This window comes from Sarcophilus harrisii, chromosome 6, assembly GCF_902635505.1.
Source record: "Sarcophilus harrisii chromosome 6, mSarHar1.11, whole genome shotgun sequence".
NCBI classification, from domain to species: Eukaryota; Metazoa; Chordata; class Mammalia; order Dasyuromorphia; family Dasyuridae; genus Sarcophilus; species Sarcophilus harrisii.
Window position 1 is genome coordinate 212,840,026 of NC_045431.1, and position 17,879 is coordinate 212,857,904.

At 33.1% G+C, this 17,879-nt stretch overlaps 1 protein-coding gene across 3 annotated transcripts in view; it reads left to right on the forward strand.

Annotated features, from left to right (window-relative positions):
- Window positions 1-17,879, forward strand: part of ANO3 (anoctamin 3) — a 314,333-nt gene that overhangs the window by 55,034 nt on the left and 241,420 nt on the right. The gene's annotated exons all lie outside the window — the stretch shown is intronic.

Consider the following 17,879-nt stretch of genomic DNA (forward strand, 5'->3'; position numbering starts at 1 on the left):
GTTCTACTGTGAATTATTTCTATTCTACAGTTGTGGAATGACAAAGTGACAGTATAAATTATGCAGCAATTGCATTGAAATGCTTAGCCTTGAACCTCTCCCTCCCTCCAAAATTACTAGTGCATCCAGAATGATATGCTTTTGTTTCCATGACAAATATGACAAAGCTTTTCAAAGAGATTGTCCATGGGAGGATGGGGAAGGGAAAAGGAAGTCAGAATCCTAGACAGAGTCATAAGGCCACTACAGAAGTCACCACAATGGAGAGAAAGCAGACTAATTTATGTCTTGGGGCTTTTTTATGTTAAACACATATAATTCTTCTATACATATTTCCACATTTATCAAAGCATTCATTTTTAAATAATTCTAATTCCTAGGAAGTAGTTTTATGCCAAGTCCACATCTGCCTCTCTGTACCTTCTCTTGGCATTCTGCAACCAAGAAATGTCTCTTTTTATTGTAGTAAGTTTATTTATTTTTAATACACATGGCTTTATGAATCATGTTGGGAGAGAAAAATCAGAGCAAAAGAAAAAAAAAAACATGGGACAGATTAAAAAAACAGGGAAAAAAAGAAGTGAACATAGCATGTGTTGATTAACATTCAGTTTCCTTAGTTCTTTTTCTGGATACAGATGGCATTTTTTGTTCGAAATCTATTGGGATTGCTTCAGATCACTGAACCAATGAGAAGAACTAAGCTTCTCATAGATTATCATCTCAAGTTCTTGCTGTTGTACTGTATAATGTATTTCTGGTTCAACTTGTTTCACTCAGCATCAGTTCATGTAAATCTTTCTAGACCTTTGTATAATCAGCTTGTTCATCATTTTTCTATAGAACAATAATATTTCATTTCCTTCATTTATCACAGCTTGTTCAGTCATTCCCCAATTGATGGGAGATAATTGTCTGAGGCCAGATATGAATTAGGGTGCTCCTGACTTCAGGGTTGTTACTCTATCCACTATACCATATAGCTGCTCCTGTACTTCCCTTTTAATGTTGTTTCTGTTGGTTTTGTTTGTGCAAAGCCTTTTTAATTTAATGTAATCAAACCTGTCTGTTTTGCCTTTTGTAATGGTCTCCATTCTTCTTTGGTCATAAATTCCTCCCTTCTTCAAAAAGGTAAATTATCCTGTGTTCTCCTAATTTGTTTATAGTATCATCCTTTATGTCCAAATCATATATCCATTTTGTCTTTATTTTGATACGGGATGTGGTTTGTAGGTTTATGCTAAGTTTTTGACATTTTATTTTCCAGTTTTCCCAGCAATTTTTGTCAAATAGTGAGTTCTTATTCCAGAAACTGGAGCATAGAGGGTTATTAAATACTAGATTGCTATAGGCCTTGATTATTGTGTCTAATCTATTGTATCTAATCTATTCCAATGATACACCCCTCTGTTTCTTAGCCAGTGCCAAATGGTTTCGATGACTACTGCTTTATAATATAGTTTTAGATTTGGTATTGCTAAGCCACCATCCTTTGTATTTTTTTCTTTAATACCCTTGATATTCTTGACCTTTTGTTCTTCTAGATGAATTTTGTTATTATTTTTCTAGTTCTATAAAACAATATCTTGGCAGTTTGATTGGTATGACACTGAACAAGTAGACTAATTTTGGCAGAACTGTCACTTTTATTATATTAGCTTAGCCTAGCCACGAACAATTAATATTTTTCCAATTGTCTAGATCTGATTTTATTTGTGTAACAAGTGTTTTGTGGTTGTGTTCATATAGTTCTCAGGTTTGTCTTGGCAGGTAGATCCCCAAGTATTTTATTTTGCTTACAGTAATTTTAAATGGAATTTTTCTTTCTACGTGTTGCTTATGGGTTTTGTCAATGATATATAGAAATGCTGATGATTTGTGTGGGTTTATTTTACATCATGCAATTTTGCTAAAGCTGGGAATTGTTTGCAGTAGGTTTTTGGATGATTTTCTAGGATTCTCTAAGTATATCATCATTACTTGGTTGTAACCAAGTAATAGTTTTATTTCCTCATTGCCTATTCTAATTCCTTTAATTTAATGTTTTTTTTCTTATTACTAAAGCCAATATTTATGGTACAATGTTGCAGAATATTTGTGATAAGAGGCATCTTTATTTCACCCCTGATCTTATTGGGAATGTGTCCAGCTTTTCTCAATTACAAATAATGCTTACTGTAAGTTTTAGATAGATATTACTTATTATTTTAAGGAAAACTCTCTTTATCCTTGTGCTCTCTAGTGTTTTGAATAGGAATGGGTACTGTATTTTGTCAAAAACTTTTTCTGCATCTATTTAGACTACCATATGATTTCTATTGATTTTCTTATTGATATGGTCAATTATGCCAATACTTTTTGTGATATTGAACCAGTCTTGCATTTGTGGTAAAAATCCTACTTCGTTATAATGTATTATCCTCCTGATAAGTTGCTGAATCTCTTTGCTAATGTTTTATTTAATTTTTTTGCATTAATATTCATTAGGGAGATTGATCTGTAATTTCCTTTCTCTGTTTTGGTCCTTCCTGGTTTAGTATCAGTGCCATATTTATGCCATAGAAGGAATTTATGTCATAGAAGAAATTATGTCATAGTACTCCTCCTTTACTTATTCTTCAAATAGTTTGTTTACATAGTGTTGAAATTAATTGTTCTTTAAATGTTTGCTCCAATTCAGTTGTGAATCCATCTTGCCCTGAAGAGTTTTTTCTTAGGGAGTTCATTAATGATATGTTCAATTTTTGTTTTGTTTTGTTTTGTTTTAAATAGGACTACTTAAGTATTTTATTTCTTCTTCTGTTAACCTGGGAAATTTGTATTTTTGTAAATATTCATCCATTTCAGTTAGATTGTCAGATTTGCTGCTATAGAATTATGCAAAATAGCTCCTAAAATAGAGAATACTCTATTTTCTTTTTTCATTGATGGTGAGTCCACCCCTTTCATTTTTGATGGTGATTTTTTTCTCTCCTTTTTATGATCAAATTAAGCAGTTTTTTTATTTTGTTAATTTTCATGAATCAACTTGGTTTTGTTTATTAGTTCAATAGTTTTCTTAGCCTCTATTTTATTAACCTCTCCTTTAAGCTTCAGAAATTTTAATTTGTCCTTTTTCTATCTTTTTTAATTGCGTGACTAATCCATTGATCTCCCCTCTCTCTGTTGTATTTATGTAGCTATTTAGAGACATCAAATTTTCCCTAAGAACTGCTTTGCCACATCAATGGGTTTTGGTATATTGTCTCATTATTGTCATTTTCTTGCATGAAAATTATGGATTATTTCTGTGATCTGTTGTTTGACCCATTCATTCTTTAAAATTAGATTATTTAATTTCTCATTGGGTTTTAGTCCATCTTTCCCTGGCCCTTTATTGAATAAAAATTTTTAATGCATTGTGATCTGAAAAGGAAGCATTTACTATTTCTGCCTCTTTGCATTTTATTGTGAGGTTTTTCTACCCTAATACATGGTCGGTTTTTGTGCAGGTGCCTTGTACTGCTGAGAAAAAGGTATCTTCCTTTCTGTCCCTATTCAGTTTTCTCCAGAGGGCTATCATATCTAGGTTTTCTAGGATCCTATTAACCTCCCTAGTTTCTTTCTTGGTTATTTTGTGGTTAGATTTGTCTGATTTTAGAGAGGAGAAGGTGGAGGTCCCTCACTAGTTTTTCTTTGTATTTCTTCCTATAATTGGCTTAAAATCTCTAGGAATTTGTCTGCTCTATCACTTGATGAATACACATTTAGTATTATTATTTACAGTACCCTTTTTAAGATGTACTTTCCCTTCTTACCTCTTTTAATAAGATCCATTGTTATTTTTGCTTTATCTGAGATCAGAATTGCTACCCCTGCTTTTTTTTTTTACTTCAGCTGAAGCATAATTAATTCTGTTCCAGTCTTTTACCTTGCTCTGTATATGTATCTCTGTGTCAAATGTGTTTCTTGTTAACAATATATTTTAGGATTCTGTTTTTTAATTCACTCTGCTATTTGCTTCCATTTTCTGGGAGAGTTCATCCTATTCACATTAACTATTATGATTACCAGATCTGTATTTCCCTCCATCCTATTTTTCTCCTATATATATTTTTGTTCTCTTTCCACTCTATACTTTGTCATGTTTTTTTTAACCTATCCCACCCAGCATCTTATCTTCTATGAACCCTTCCCCATTTTTTACCTTTTTTCTTCACATTTTGGCCTTCTCTTCTATCTTGTCCCTCCTTTTTTTCCCTCTGTCTCCTCCTATTTTTTCATTGGATTAAATAAATTTCTACCCAACTGAATGATTGTTATTTCCTCTTAGAGACAAAACTGATGAGAAAAAACTTCAGAGAATAGTCATCCTCGCTGCTTTACCCCCTAGATTTTAGTACATTTTTTGAACCTCTTGGTATGAACTAATTGTCCCATTATATCTTCCCTTTCCTATTTTTCCAGTACAAACCTTTCCCACTTCTTAATGTCTTTTTTTATTTTTTGATGTTGTCACATCAGGATCCATTCATAACCATGCCCTCAATCCATGTGATGCCTCCCCACCCCTTGTCTGCCCTAGTGACAGATACAGTTCTTAGAAGTTGTAGATATTGCTTTCCCATCTAGGAATGTAAACAGTTTAATCTTTAAATATATGTTTTCTCCTGTTTACCTTCCTAAGGTTCTCTTGAGTCCTGTGTTTGTTGATTAAATTTTATGCTTACTTCTGTTTTGTTTGTTTTTTTGTTTTTTTTGATTGAAATGATTGAAAGTCTCTTACTTCATTTTAGCTCTGTCTCTTCCTCTGAAAGATGATGCTGAATCTCTCTGGGTAGTTAATTCTTGGTTGTAACTTCAGATCCTTTTCTTTTCAGAATATAGTATTCCAGGCTCTCCCTATAGAAGCTGCCAAATCCTGTATAATTCTGAGTATTGCTCCTTGATATTTGAATTGTTTTTGTCTAGCAGCTTGTAGTATGTTTTCTTGAGATTATAGTTTCTTCAATACAACTCATATTTCAGTTTCAAATATGTCTGAACTGGATTGGGTTCTTTCTACTAGAATGTCTCAATCTTTTTAATTGAGAAGAATTAGAAGGTTCTTATAGGAAGGGACTATTTCATTTTTGATTTTGTATTCTCTTCCCTGATTATTCCAGATACTAGTATTCATCATTTTAAATTCATTTTATAAATATATCATAGTCTAAAATGTATCCTATGTTATCTGTTATAGAATATTCCATTAATATATAAGTACATATTACATATAATATATTTCATTTATAGAAGCCTTGAGAAGATAACCTTCTTAATGGCAATTTAAAAAATTATTGTTTCTGTTTGATTAGCACAACACCAGTTAGCATCTAGTTGTCACTCAAATGCTTTTTTGTTTGATATAATGGTGATTTTTTTTTGTTATGAATCTTCATTTTAACACTGAATATAGCCATTATCTATTCATTCTGACAGCTCTGCTGTGTCCTTAAGAAAGTTCCTGGGAGTGTATTCTCATGTAACAAGAACAAACCAAAGTGAGAGAGCATTCTGGTAGCTCTAATCTGCCAGATCTTATTAAAGGCACAATTCCTCCTGGAAAGTCTAGTGCTATTGCTCCCAACCTGTTAAAGTATCTTGGGACCAAGCAGACTTCATCCTTGAATCTTGCGGTTTGTCTAATTTTGTTGCTGTACATAAAACTACAGTCTTTCTTTCAATTTTTGAACCTGAATGATGTACTGTCTGTGCCTTAAATCTGACATGTACCTTCTACTCACCTCTGTTGCTTAAACTGCCTAGATTACTTCAAGGCTCAGCTAAAACATTACCAGGCAACCTTTATTGATCCTGCCCCTTTCCCCTTTTTTGTTCCTTCTCCAGATTTCCTTGCATATATTTTCTATAGATTTTGTATATTCTTATGGTTCTATATATTGGCTTCCTTGACAAGATTGTATACTCGAAGGCAGAGACTATTTAAATATCTTTATATTCTTGATTTCTTATAAATTAGATTCAGTTCTCTACATATTTTGGAAATGAGGCCTTTATCAGAACCTTTAAATGTAAAAATGTTTTCCCAGTTTGTTGCTTCCCTTCTAATTTTGTTTGCATTAGTTTTGTTTATACAAAGGGTTTTTAATTTGATATAATCAAAATTTTCTATTTTGTGATCAATAATGATCTCTAGTTCTTCTGTGGTAACAAATTCCTTCCTCCTCCGCAAATCTGGGAGATAAACTATCCTATGTTCCTCTAATTTATTTGTGATCTCATTCTTTATGCCTAAATCATGGACCCATTTTGATCTTATGTTGGTATATGGTGTTAAGTGTGGGTCCATGTCTAATTTCTGCCATACTAATTTCCAGTTTTCCCAGAAGTTTTTGTCAAATAATGAATTCTTATTCCAAAAGTTGGGATCTTTGGGTTTGACAAACACTAGATTGTTATAGTTATTGACTATTTTATCTTGTGAACCTAACCTATTCCACTGATCAACTAATCTATTTCTTAGCCAATACCAAATGGTTTTGGTGACTACTGCTTTATAATATAGTTTTAGATCAGGTACAGCTAGGCCACCTTTGTATGATTTTTTTTTCATTAATTTCCTTGAGATTCTTGACCTTTTGTTCTTCCATATGAATTTTGCTGTTATTTTTTCTAGTTCATTAAAAAGTTTCTTGGGAGTCTGATTGGTATAGCACTAAATAAATAGATCAGGGAGTATTGTCATCTTTATTATATTCGCTCGGCTTATCCAAGAGCACTTAATTTTTTTTCCAATTATTTAAATCTGACTGTATTTGTAAGAAATGACCAACAGGATGATTTCAGAAAGGCCTGGAGAGACTTACACGAATTGATGCTGAGTGAAATGAGCAGGACCAGGAGATCATTATATACTTCAACAACAATACAATATGATGACCAGTTCTGATGGACCTGGCCATCCTCAGCAATGAGATCAACCAAATCATTTCCAATGGAGCAGTAATGAACTGAACCAGCTATGCCCAGAGAAAGAACTCTGGGTGATGACTAAAAACCATTACATTGAATTCCCAATCCCTATATTTATGCCCACCTGCATTTTTGATTTCCTTCACAAGCTAATTGTACAATATTTCAGAGTCTGATTCTTTTTGTACAGCAAAATAACGTTTTGGTCATGTATACTTATCGTGTATCTAATTTATATTTTAATGTACTTAACATCTACTGGTCATCTTGCCATCTAGGGGAGGGGGTGGGGGGTAAGAGGTGAAAAATTGGAACAAGAGGTTTGGCAATTGTTAATGCTGTAAAGTTATCCATGCATATATCCTGTAAATAAAAGGCTATTAAATAAAAAAAATTATAAAAAAAAATCTGACTGTATTTGTGTGGAAAGTGTTTTGTAATTTTGCTCATATAATTCCTGACTTTCCTTTGGTAGATAGATTCCCAAATATTATATGCTATCAACAGTTATTTTGAATGGAATTTCTCTTTGTATATCTTGCTGTTGGATTTTGTTGGTGACGTATAAAAATGCTGAGGATTTATGGGGATTTATTTTGTATCCTGCAACTTTGCTAAAGTTATGAATTATTTCTAATAGCTTTTTAGTAGAATCTCTGGGGTTCTCTAAGTATAGCATCATATCATCTGCAAAGAGTGATATTTTGGTTTCCTCATTACTTACTCTAATTCCTTTAATCTCTTTCTCAACTCTTATTGCTGACGCTAGCATTTCTAATACAATATTGAATAATAATGGTGATAGTGGGCAACCTTGTTGCACTCCTGATCTTACTGGGAAAGGTTCCAGTTTTTCCTCATTGCATATGATGCTTACTGACAGTTTTAAATATATGTTCCTGACTATTTTAAGGAAAAGTCCATTTATTCCTATCTTCTCAAGTTTTTTATTAGGAATGGATGTTGGATTTTATCAACTGCTCTTTCTGTATCTATTGAGATGATCATATGGTTTTTGTTCATTTGGTTATTGATATAGTCAATTATGCTAATAGTTTTCCTAATATTGAACCAGCCCTGCATTCCTGGTGTAAATCCTACTTGATCATGATGAATTATCCTGGGAATGATTTTCTGTAATCTTTTTGCTACTATCTTATTTAAGATTTTAGCATCAATATTCATTAGGGAGATTGGTCTATAATTTTCTTTCTCTGTTTTCAATCTACCTGGTTTAGGTATCAGTACCATGTCTGTGTCATAAAAGGAATTTGTTAGGACTCCTCCAATCCCCATTTTTCAAATAGTTTATATAGCATTGGAGTTAATTGTTCTTTAAATGTTTGGTAGAATTCACATGTAAATACATCTGGTACCTTTCTTTTCTGGGCCTCAGTTTTCTTGATTATAAAAGTGATATAATAGTATAATTCAAAGGATTATAGTATGGAAAATAACTTTGCAAAAGTACAAAATACTATAAAAATATGAGTTATTATGTGAGCAGTAGAGAATGTTTCTAGCAGCAAATGACATTTAGGAGTATGTGCATACACACACACACACACACACACACACACATACATGTATACAGGGGGAGGAGTGGTTTGAAACAGCAATTTTGCTCTGATTGCTCTTTATCATTCATTCAGTTGAGAAAATGGGGAGAAGGAGGGGAAAAAAGATTCCCTTGACCATGTTTTTCCTGGCCAGGAGGTTTAGCTGTGGTTTGTAATGAAGCAAACATCTTACCATTGATCCATTGTCTTTTAAGTGTGATTATTTTTTTTCTCCTTTATCTTATACAGGATCCATCAGAATAAATTATTCACTGCTTGGTGAACAAGTTTCTTTCAATTTTAATGAAAAAAGAAAAAAAATGAGGCATTCTGTTGCTCATTTTGTGTTAGGCTTTTTTTTTTTTATTTCACATTTTATTAGTATCTTTTTTATGTCCCTTTCATTTCTGAATATACTCTCATCTCCAGAGATTGATAGCTTTTAGGTACAAATGAAATAAGTGGGGGGGGGCGGAGAAACCCAACAAAACTAACAGACTGAGTCTAGCAGTGTAATACAATATTCTACATCTATAGTCTCCTCAGAAAAAGAAAGACGAGGAATGAATTTTCTTATCCCTTCTCTGTGACCAAATTTGATCATTATAATTAAATAGAATTAAGTTTCTTACTTAAAAAAAAATACTTTGTTCTCTCTTCTTGGCACCAAAAGGATCAAAAGTTCAATTCATCTTCCTGTTAACCTTTACAATACTTAAAAGCATGTTTTAAATCCCTGATTTACTCCTCACTTCAGCCTTGTCTTCTCTACCTTAAATGTTGCCAGTTACTTTCATAAGTTTAGTATTCTGCCTCTAGTAGACTGAGTTTGAGTTTATTCCCTTGCCCTTTTTTGCATTAATTCATATTCATACAAAATATTTGCTAAACCAGATACCTCAGTATCTTTAGAAATTATCAAATCCTAGACAAGTTGAAATAAATAGTTAATAGTTTCTGGAAGAAAACTTCATTTGTTCTATATTGCTAAGAATATTTAGGTTCATGTTCAAATCTGACAACCTAAATGAACAAGATTCAGGAAAATCTGAAATTATGGTTCCCATAGAAACTGTAAAATCTTTTCTACAAAGAATACAATCATATCATTTCCAGACAAAATATGGATGTCTGACCAAAAGACAGAGCCAGAAGGAAAACATAACTTCCAAGATTTGGCTAAAGTATGAGACTTTTCTTGATCATGGGTAACAAGCTGCCCACAAAGGTGAAGAGTTGAGAATCAGATCCAATTCATAGGATTTAAATTTTTTTTTATCTTTTTAATTCTTATAATTTAAAAAAAAATTTTGTAGATTATTTATATAAAATCCTCTTTTAATTCAGTGTGACAACTTCAATATTAAATGACTTAAAGGATATCTTTGATCAAAAATGGAATGAAATAACCAATCACGAAGAGATATTTTAAATCATTACATTTACCAGTTATGTTTAGAAGAAATAAAAGCAAAGCCTATGAGTGGATTTTTCCTCAATATCGATTTGTGATCATGTCTTGAATGCTGGATTTGCTTTCATCTAGTTATTTCCATACTAGAGAACAGATATGTAATTGAGCACACATTTTATGTTCCTTTAGTTTATTGACTTTGACTTACATCTGCTTATCAATATAGACTATTCGTGATCATATGGGTTGAGGACAATCTGGGAATGATCTCTGTTGCGAGCATGGCAGGTGATGTAGTTCTGGTATAAGAATATAATTCTTCATATTTTATTATCCTTTCAAAAGGGAAAAGGTTGGAAGGGGGCAGTACAGATGGGCCCCCTAAGCAGAGGATTCACAGATTCTGATTACTTGATAAGCTTTGAGCAGAAGCAGGAAAAGCTGGGAAAAGCAGCTGAGAGATATTGTAGGATTTAAAATCTTGTAAGCACTTTGTCTTTTGAACATCCAAGTGAAAGGACTCCTTGAATTTTCCATCTGTTTTCCTGATCTGTCAGTGAACCTTAAGTCAAAGACCTGGGTTTTACTGATATACAGATGTATGAGCTGCCTATATTGAGCAGCCTTGTTAATAAGACAGATTCTAAAGGAAAGCATTCTCTGGTGTTTGGCAACTATCTGCCAAATGCTTTTTATTAAATCTTTAATATTTTTTTATTTACAAGTTATATGCATGGGTAATTTTACAGCATTGAAAATTGCCAAACCTTTTGTTCCAATTTTTCCCCTCCTTCACCCCACCCCCTCCCCTAGATGGCAGGATGACCAATACATGTTAAATATTTTAAAGTATAAATTAAATACAAAATAAGTATGCATGACCAAACCATTATTTTGCTGTACAAAAAGAATCGGACTCTGTAATATTGTACAATTAGCCTGTGAAGGAAGTAAAAAATATAGGGATTGGGAATTCAATATAATGGTTCTTAGTCATCTCCCAGAGTTCTTTTGCTGGGTGTAGCTGGTTCGGGTCATTACTGCTACATTGGAACTGATTTGGTTCATCTCACAGCTGAAGATGGCCATGTCCATCAGAATTGGTCATCATATGGTATTGTTTTTTTTTTTTTTTTAATTTTTTTTTATTTTTTATTTAATAGCCTTTTATTTACAGGATATATACATGGGTAACTTTACAGCATTAACAATTGCCAAACCTCTTGTTCCAATTTTTCACCTCTTACCCCCCCCTCCCCTAGATGGCAGGATGACCAGTAGATGTTAAATATATTAAAATATAAATTAGATACACAATAAGTATACCTGACCAAAACGTTATTTTGCTGTAGAAAAAGAATCAGATTCTGAAATATTGTACAATTAGCTTGTGAAGGAAATCAAAAATGCAGGTGTGCATAAATATAGGGATTGGGAATTCAATGTAATGGTTTTTAGTCATCTCCCAGAGTTCTTTTTCTGGGGATAGCTAGTTCAGTTCATTACTGCTCCATTAGAAATGATTTGGTTGATCTCGTTGCTGAGGATGGCCTGGTCCATCAGAACTGGTCATCATATAGTATTGTTGTTGAAGTATATAATGATCTCCTGGCCCTGTTCATTTCACTCAGCATCAGTTTGTGTAAGTCTCTCCAGGCCTTTCTGAAATTATCCTGTTGGTCATTTCTTACCGAACAATAATATTCCATAATATTCATATACCACGGTTTATTCAGCCATTCTCCAATTGATGGGCATCCACTCAGTTTCCAGGTTCTGGCCATTACAAAGAGCTGCCAAATGCTTTTTGAAGGACATTGCCACATTTGTATTTTCTGAGTTCATCCCTTAGTTAATTCTGCATTTTTGAAATGTTGGTTTCAAGTTAAGTAGATTGTGATTCACTGACTTCTTTTCAGACAATTCCACAATAATTCAACTCGTTTGCCTTTCAGTGAATTTTTTTTTAATTAGTTCAAGAATTTCTATCATTTACAATTCTCAGTTTTACAGCCATCACTGTAACCCAGGATGTCATTATTGTTGCCTGGATTATTATTATAAAACAGCTTCCTTGATCCTTTCCACATTCCATTCATGTTCATAAGAGTGTTTTTTAAAATATTTTAAAATCAAGCAATAGCAATGATGGTATTGATAAAGAACCAGTTTTGATCTTCACCTTTGCTTTCCCATCTACAAAATGATGTTGTTAGACTAAATGATCACTAAGCTTCAGTCTCGCTTTAAATCTGTATTATTAGCAGTCAATTAATTTATCTCATTATTTTAAAATGTCTATTTTATGTATGATTAATAATGTAGACTACTATTAAATGATACCTCACATTCACAAATAAGTTACCAAATGAAAATCATGTTCAAAATATGTACACATATATACATATATATGTATGTACTGCATATACATGTATGTTGCATGTATTCATATTACATATATGTGTATATTCTCATTCACAGTACATATGCATGTATATATCTATGCATCTGTATATACATATGTGTATGTGTATGTTTTTTAACTGATATTGATACATGATCCAAAAGGTTAGGAGAACACTGATGATGTTTGTGCTGAGGTTTAAAAGAAAAGACTTGTAAAAGGCTGAAGTATAACTTTCTCTTGCTATTCCCTTGTTCTACAATAGTCAGTGGCTTCTATTACTTGCTATATTAAATTATCTGCTGGATTCTACCTTGCTTTCTTTATTTCCTACTTCTCACAAATCCCCCTCTCAATATTTCAACAATACCTGACACTTGCAGCATCTGTTTCTCCTTCCTCCATATTATTCCTTTTGTTTTTCTTGTTGTTCAGTTTGCAATGTCTGATTCTTTGTGACCCCATTTTGGGGGGTTCTTAAAAACTCCCATGACCGTTGCCATAGTTTCTGCCAACTATGGTAATGACAGTGATTTGACATTTCTTTTTCCAGCTCATTTTACAGATGAGGAAACTGAGGCAAATAGTTAAGTAACTTATCCAGGATCCACCTACCTAATAAATGTCTGAGGCCAGATTTGTATTCAAATCTTCCCTACTCCAGACCTAAGCACTCTATCCACCATGCTACTTAGCTTCCTGTTCTCTTTGCTACAGCTCTTCAGTTAATCCAATCAATCAGGAAGATTTTAAAGTCCCTGCTATGTATCAGTGGATGAGCTAGGCTTGGGAGAAAGAATTATCGTCAGTGAATAAGTTCTATTTCACAAGAGCTTTATGTTTTGGCACTTTTCTAAATTCTTCTCATCTTTCTAGTTCCAGCTCATATGACTTTTTTCCAAGAGTTCTCAGAATCCTCTTCAATTATTCTTTCTTCTAAATCCTTCTAGCTTTCATACATTTTTTAAAAATTTCTTAGTCAGATATTAACACAAAGGTGTTTGGGAACCAGAACTGGAAGTGATTTTAGAAGTCAGCTTGCCTAACTTCCTCATTTACAGATAAAGTAAATGCCAGGGAGGTTAAGTTATTGGTCTAATGGCACAGTTCCTGAGTGATGGAGTTGAGCATGATTTGCTGTTGTTTTGTCTCTTGGTCTTGTCTCCCCAGCAACAATGTGAACCCCTTGATTATAAGGTATCATGTAGCCCACTATTTCTATATATGCCTAATACTTCTCTATATCCACAGTATTCATCAGAAATGCTGAATAAAGGTTCAGTAGTCAATTACTACTCAGGGGTTGAGTTTCACTTAGAAAAGTATATTGAAAAAACCCGATGAGTAACATAACGCTTGTATTTCAAGCATCCATTGTCCTCATCCATCAGCTATGACATCAAAGGTCTCGGGCTCTTATTTCACAGAATTGTATTTCAGTAAATGGTGCTACAACATGTCCTTCAGTTGTTAGAATCATAAAAGCCAAGAAACAGTGAAGCTTTCAGAGCAGCTAGACTAATCCAGACATGGCCAAGAATCTTTTTTATGATTTACTCTAAAAATGGGCATCCAATCAGTTTGTGGACCTCAGAAAGGCCTTTACCATCTGAGATAGTCTATTTCTCATTTGGAGAGTTCTACTTAGATGAAATAAGACATTTTTAAAGTGCTTAGCATGGTACCTGGCACATTTATATAAATGCATATTCATTTTTCTATAATTTCCATTCTAACCAAAAAATCTTGATAATTAGGGCATTATTTGGATTTAAATAATGAAGGTAGCCTTCATTTCAATAGGGTTTGCTAGATATGCATGATTCTGGCCTCTCTTTCAAGAAAATGAATGTAAACATTCATATAATGGCACTCAAAATTTATTTGAATAAACTTTTCACTTTTCCCAAGGACTTTTCTTCTGCATCAATACACCTAAATATTTCATCTGGTTCTAATATAGATAAAGGGGTCTGAAGTCCCTTTCTTTCTTATTAATATTTTCTGTAGGTTCCAGTTTGTCAATATGTTTCTTAAAATGTGTCCTCAAAATGGGTTCAGGATGCCTGAAATAATTGGATCAGGACAGGATTAAAATCTCTCTTCTTCTAGGAATGAAAATTTTACTAATCCAGATTTATTTTTTATTTCTATAACATCACACTCTTAACTTATGCTGAATTTTCCATCTTTTAAATGCTCCAGTCCTTTTAGACACTGTAATGTTCTTCTCTAAAATATAGTCTTCTCTGGGAGCAGGTTTCTTGGTTGGGGTTTCCTTGGGGTCTCTGGACCTGGTCTCTGTTCTCTTCTTTAAAATATGTTCTCTGGGAGCAGATTTCTTGCCAGCTTCTGGAGACAGCCTTAGTTTCAGTTCAGCGTAATAATCACCTCAAATGCAGCCAGGAGTTCAAGTCCAAATCCCTTATTGTTTCCTTTTAAGTATTGTCTCCTTCCTTGGGCCTGCTAGTCCTTTGTCTTTGCCAGCTTCAGCCTCTCTTCCTCCCAATGTCTCCAGACAGCACAAAGGTGGAAGTTGGAATGAATCTGATTCCGCCTCTGAGAGTGGGCTTGTGTGTTCTAGTGGGCTTGTGGGAGGTCCTCCTTATATATGCTCTCTTAAAGGTGTGAATTTTGTGGAATTGTAGTAAGTACTAAATACATCTACAGAACTGTTAAGCATCCTGCTAAACAACCATTGTCTATCAATTCCATTGACTTAGCACCTCGTAAGAATTTTATGTGACCATTTTTCCCCATCCTGTTCCAGTTTTCTTTATTTTTTCAGTCCATATATAGGATTATGAATTTGTCCCCAATTGGTCTGATAACTAGTATCTTTTAGTACCTGGAATACAATAGATATTTACGGTAAGCTTTCGGAATAGAAAGGAAAAAAATAGTCCCTACTCTCAAAAAGTTCAAAGTCTCATGGGAAAGATAGTATATAAACAGCAGAATATATATATATATATATATATATATATGTGATAAATGAGAGATCTTCTCAGAGAATCAAATAAAAAAACTAGTTAAAAAATTCCCATTAGCAAAGGTTCAGAATTAAAAAATATATCCATGAAAATAATCAACATTTCTATATACTATCACAAAAAGAACAGAAAAAAGAAAAATTCCAATTAAAATAACTGCAGACAGTGTAAAATATCTGGGAATCCAATTGACAAGGTAAACTCAGGGACTGCCTGAACACCATTATACACCACTTTTCACACAAATAGAGATGTAAACAACTGGAGAAATATCAAGTGCTCATAATAAAAATGAGAATTCTATCTGAATCAATTTACTTAGTGCCTTGCTATTGAAATGCCAAAAAATTATTTTATAGACTGAGAAAAATAATAAAATTTATTTGGAAGAACAAAAGGTCAAAAATATCAAGGGAATCAAAAAAACATACGAAGGAAGACAGCCTAGATATACCATATTTCAAACTATATCAAGAGAGGTAACCATCAAAACAATCTGGTACTGGCTAAAAGTATTGTGGTGGATCAATAAAATAGATTAAGTACATGATACATAGTTGTAAATGACCATGGTAAACTAGTGTTCAATTAATCTAAAGATCTAAGATTCTGAGGCAAGAACATAATATTTGACCAATATTGCTGGAAAAATTAGAAAGCAATTTGGAAGAAAGTAGGTATATACCAGTATTTCACAGTATATACCAACATAAGGCCAAAGCATTTTTAGTTGTAAAGGGTGATGTTATGAATAAATTATGGGACCATTGGGAAGGGGAGAACATGTATCTATAAGATGTATGAGTTATGGATGAATTTGTGACCAGAGAGAAAAATCACAAGAAATAAAATGGCTGATTCTGATTTCAAGAGAAATAAATTTACTTAACTCTAACTTTTCTTCTGTTTTCTCTAACACAGAGAATAAATTTCAATTTGGGATGAGAGAGTCACAAAAATAACAAAAGAATAACAGGAAATGTAAACCCAAGATAACAGAGATAAAGAGGGTAGAATAACCTAAGTGCATCTAAGTCATCTGGCCCAGATCAATTACCTAAAGTACTGAAAGTTCCTGTAGATATGTTCCGAGGCATCATATCAATGACATTTAATGAGCTAAAGAGCTTGAAAGAAGAATTGGGGAGGTAGAAGAAGCAGGACATAAACTGCTGTTTTTAAGTATTTGAAGGGTTTTCATAAAGAAGAGAGATTGATATACTTGGCTCCACAGGATAAAAGTTGAAGCAGTCAGAGAAATTGGTGAGAGGAAAACTTATGTTCGATATCAGAAAAAAAAACTTTGAATGACTGCTGTCTGGAGGCGTAATGGGCTGCCTCATGAGTCAGTACTTCATTATTGTAGGTCTGTAACTGTGAGGAATATTTTTGAAGAGATCCAATCTGGGTTATATTAGGTGAGTCTGTGATTCCTACAAACTCTAAGATTCCATGATTATATGATCCTTGATCTCTTACAGGTCTCTTAAAGTATAATTAATTGTGCATCTGAGCATTTAATAGATGAATGATTGTTGATTGAATTGGTAGATGAATGCCCTCATTGTAGTAATTGGGGTTGTCTCTGGCTTGGTTCTTTTTTGGGGGAGGGGGTATGGTTCTAAAAATCAATTATCATTTAAAACATAAAGGAGTCTTGGTATCTTGGGGATCACTTGAAATCAGGGAAAAAAAACATATATTCTGCTAATTGAGCCTATTCTCAAAAATGGTAAAGCAATATGTTGAATATTTAATATTTGTAGACAAAATTTCCTCAGTAAATGAAAGAAAATTGAATAAAAATTATAGAGGAGAGAGAAGAGTTGGAGGGGTTTCCTGATATAACTTTGTGTAGCTGTACATAGGAATATTAATTGTTTTAACACAGAGGAATGGGAGAAAAGAAAAGAGAGAAATATTTATGGCAAGTTAAGAATTGGCCTCCTTATTCCCTGTGGTTATAACTCTTTTGAGAGAAAGAATTCTCCTCTATTGATTTTAGGGAAATGAAATCAGGTTCTTTCTGGAAGTGTCCTTAACCTTCTTTGATGAGTTTTTAATGTGGTAAAGACGTGAAAGAATCTTGGGTCAAGGTACTCTGGATACCAGTGAAGACCACAGCCATTCCTTGCAATATTGTGTTGTATAATTTTCTATTCCGTCCATAAACTCCTCACAGAAAATCTAACGCAGCAATCAATTGCAATGGTGGCTTTCTTTTGGTTACTTTAAATGGCCCTTGTAAATAATTTCAATAGTCCTTTAACTGTCATATCCATTGCCTCTTTTCTCTCATGTATATTCTTGATAATGTCTTTTAGGTTATTTCTTCCATATAAATTATCATTAGTTATGTGTTTCAGCCTACAGATAGCAACCATGACTCTTTCTTCTAGAAATTAGATGTATACATACATAGGAGATTTAAAAAGGGAAACCACAAAATTTCTAAATATATACAGATTTAAATTTTATTAACTTTTAAAAAAAATTCTCTATATCTTTTTTTCTTGAATTTCACTGTTTTATTCCTAAGGACATTTCTATTTAGC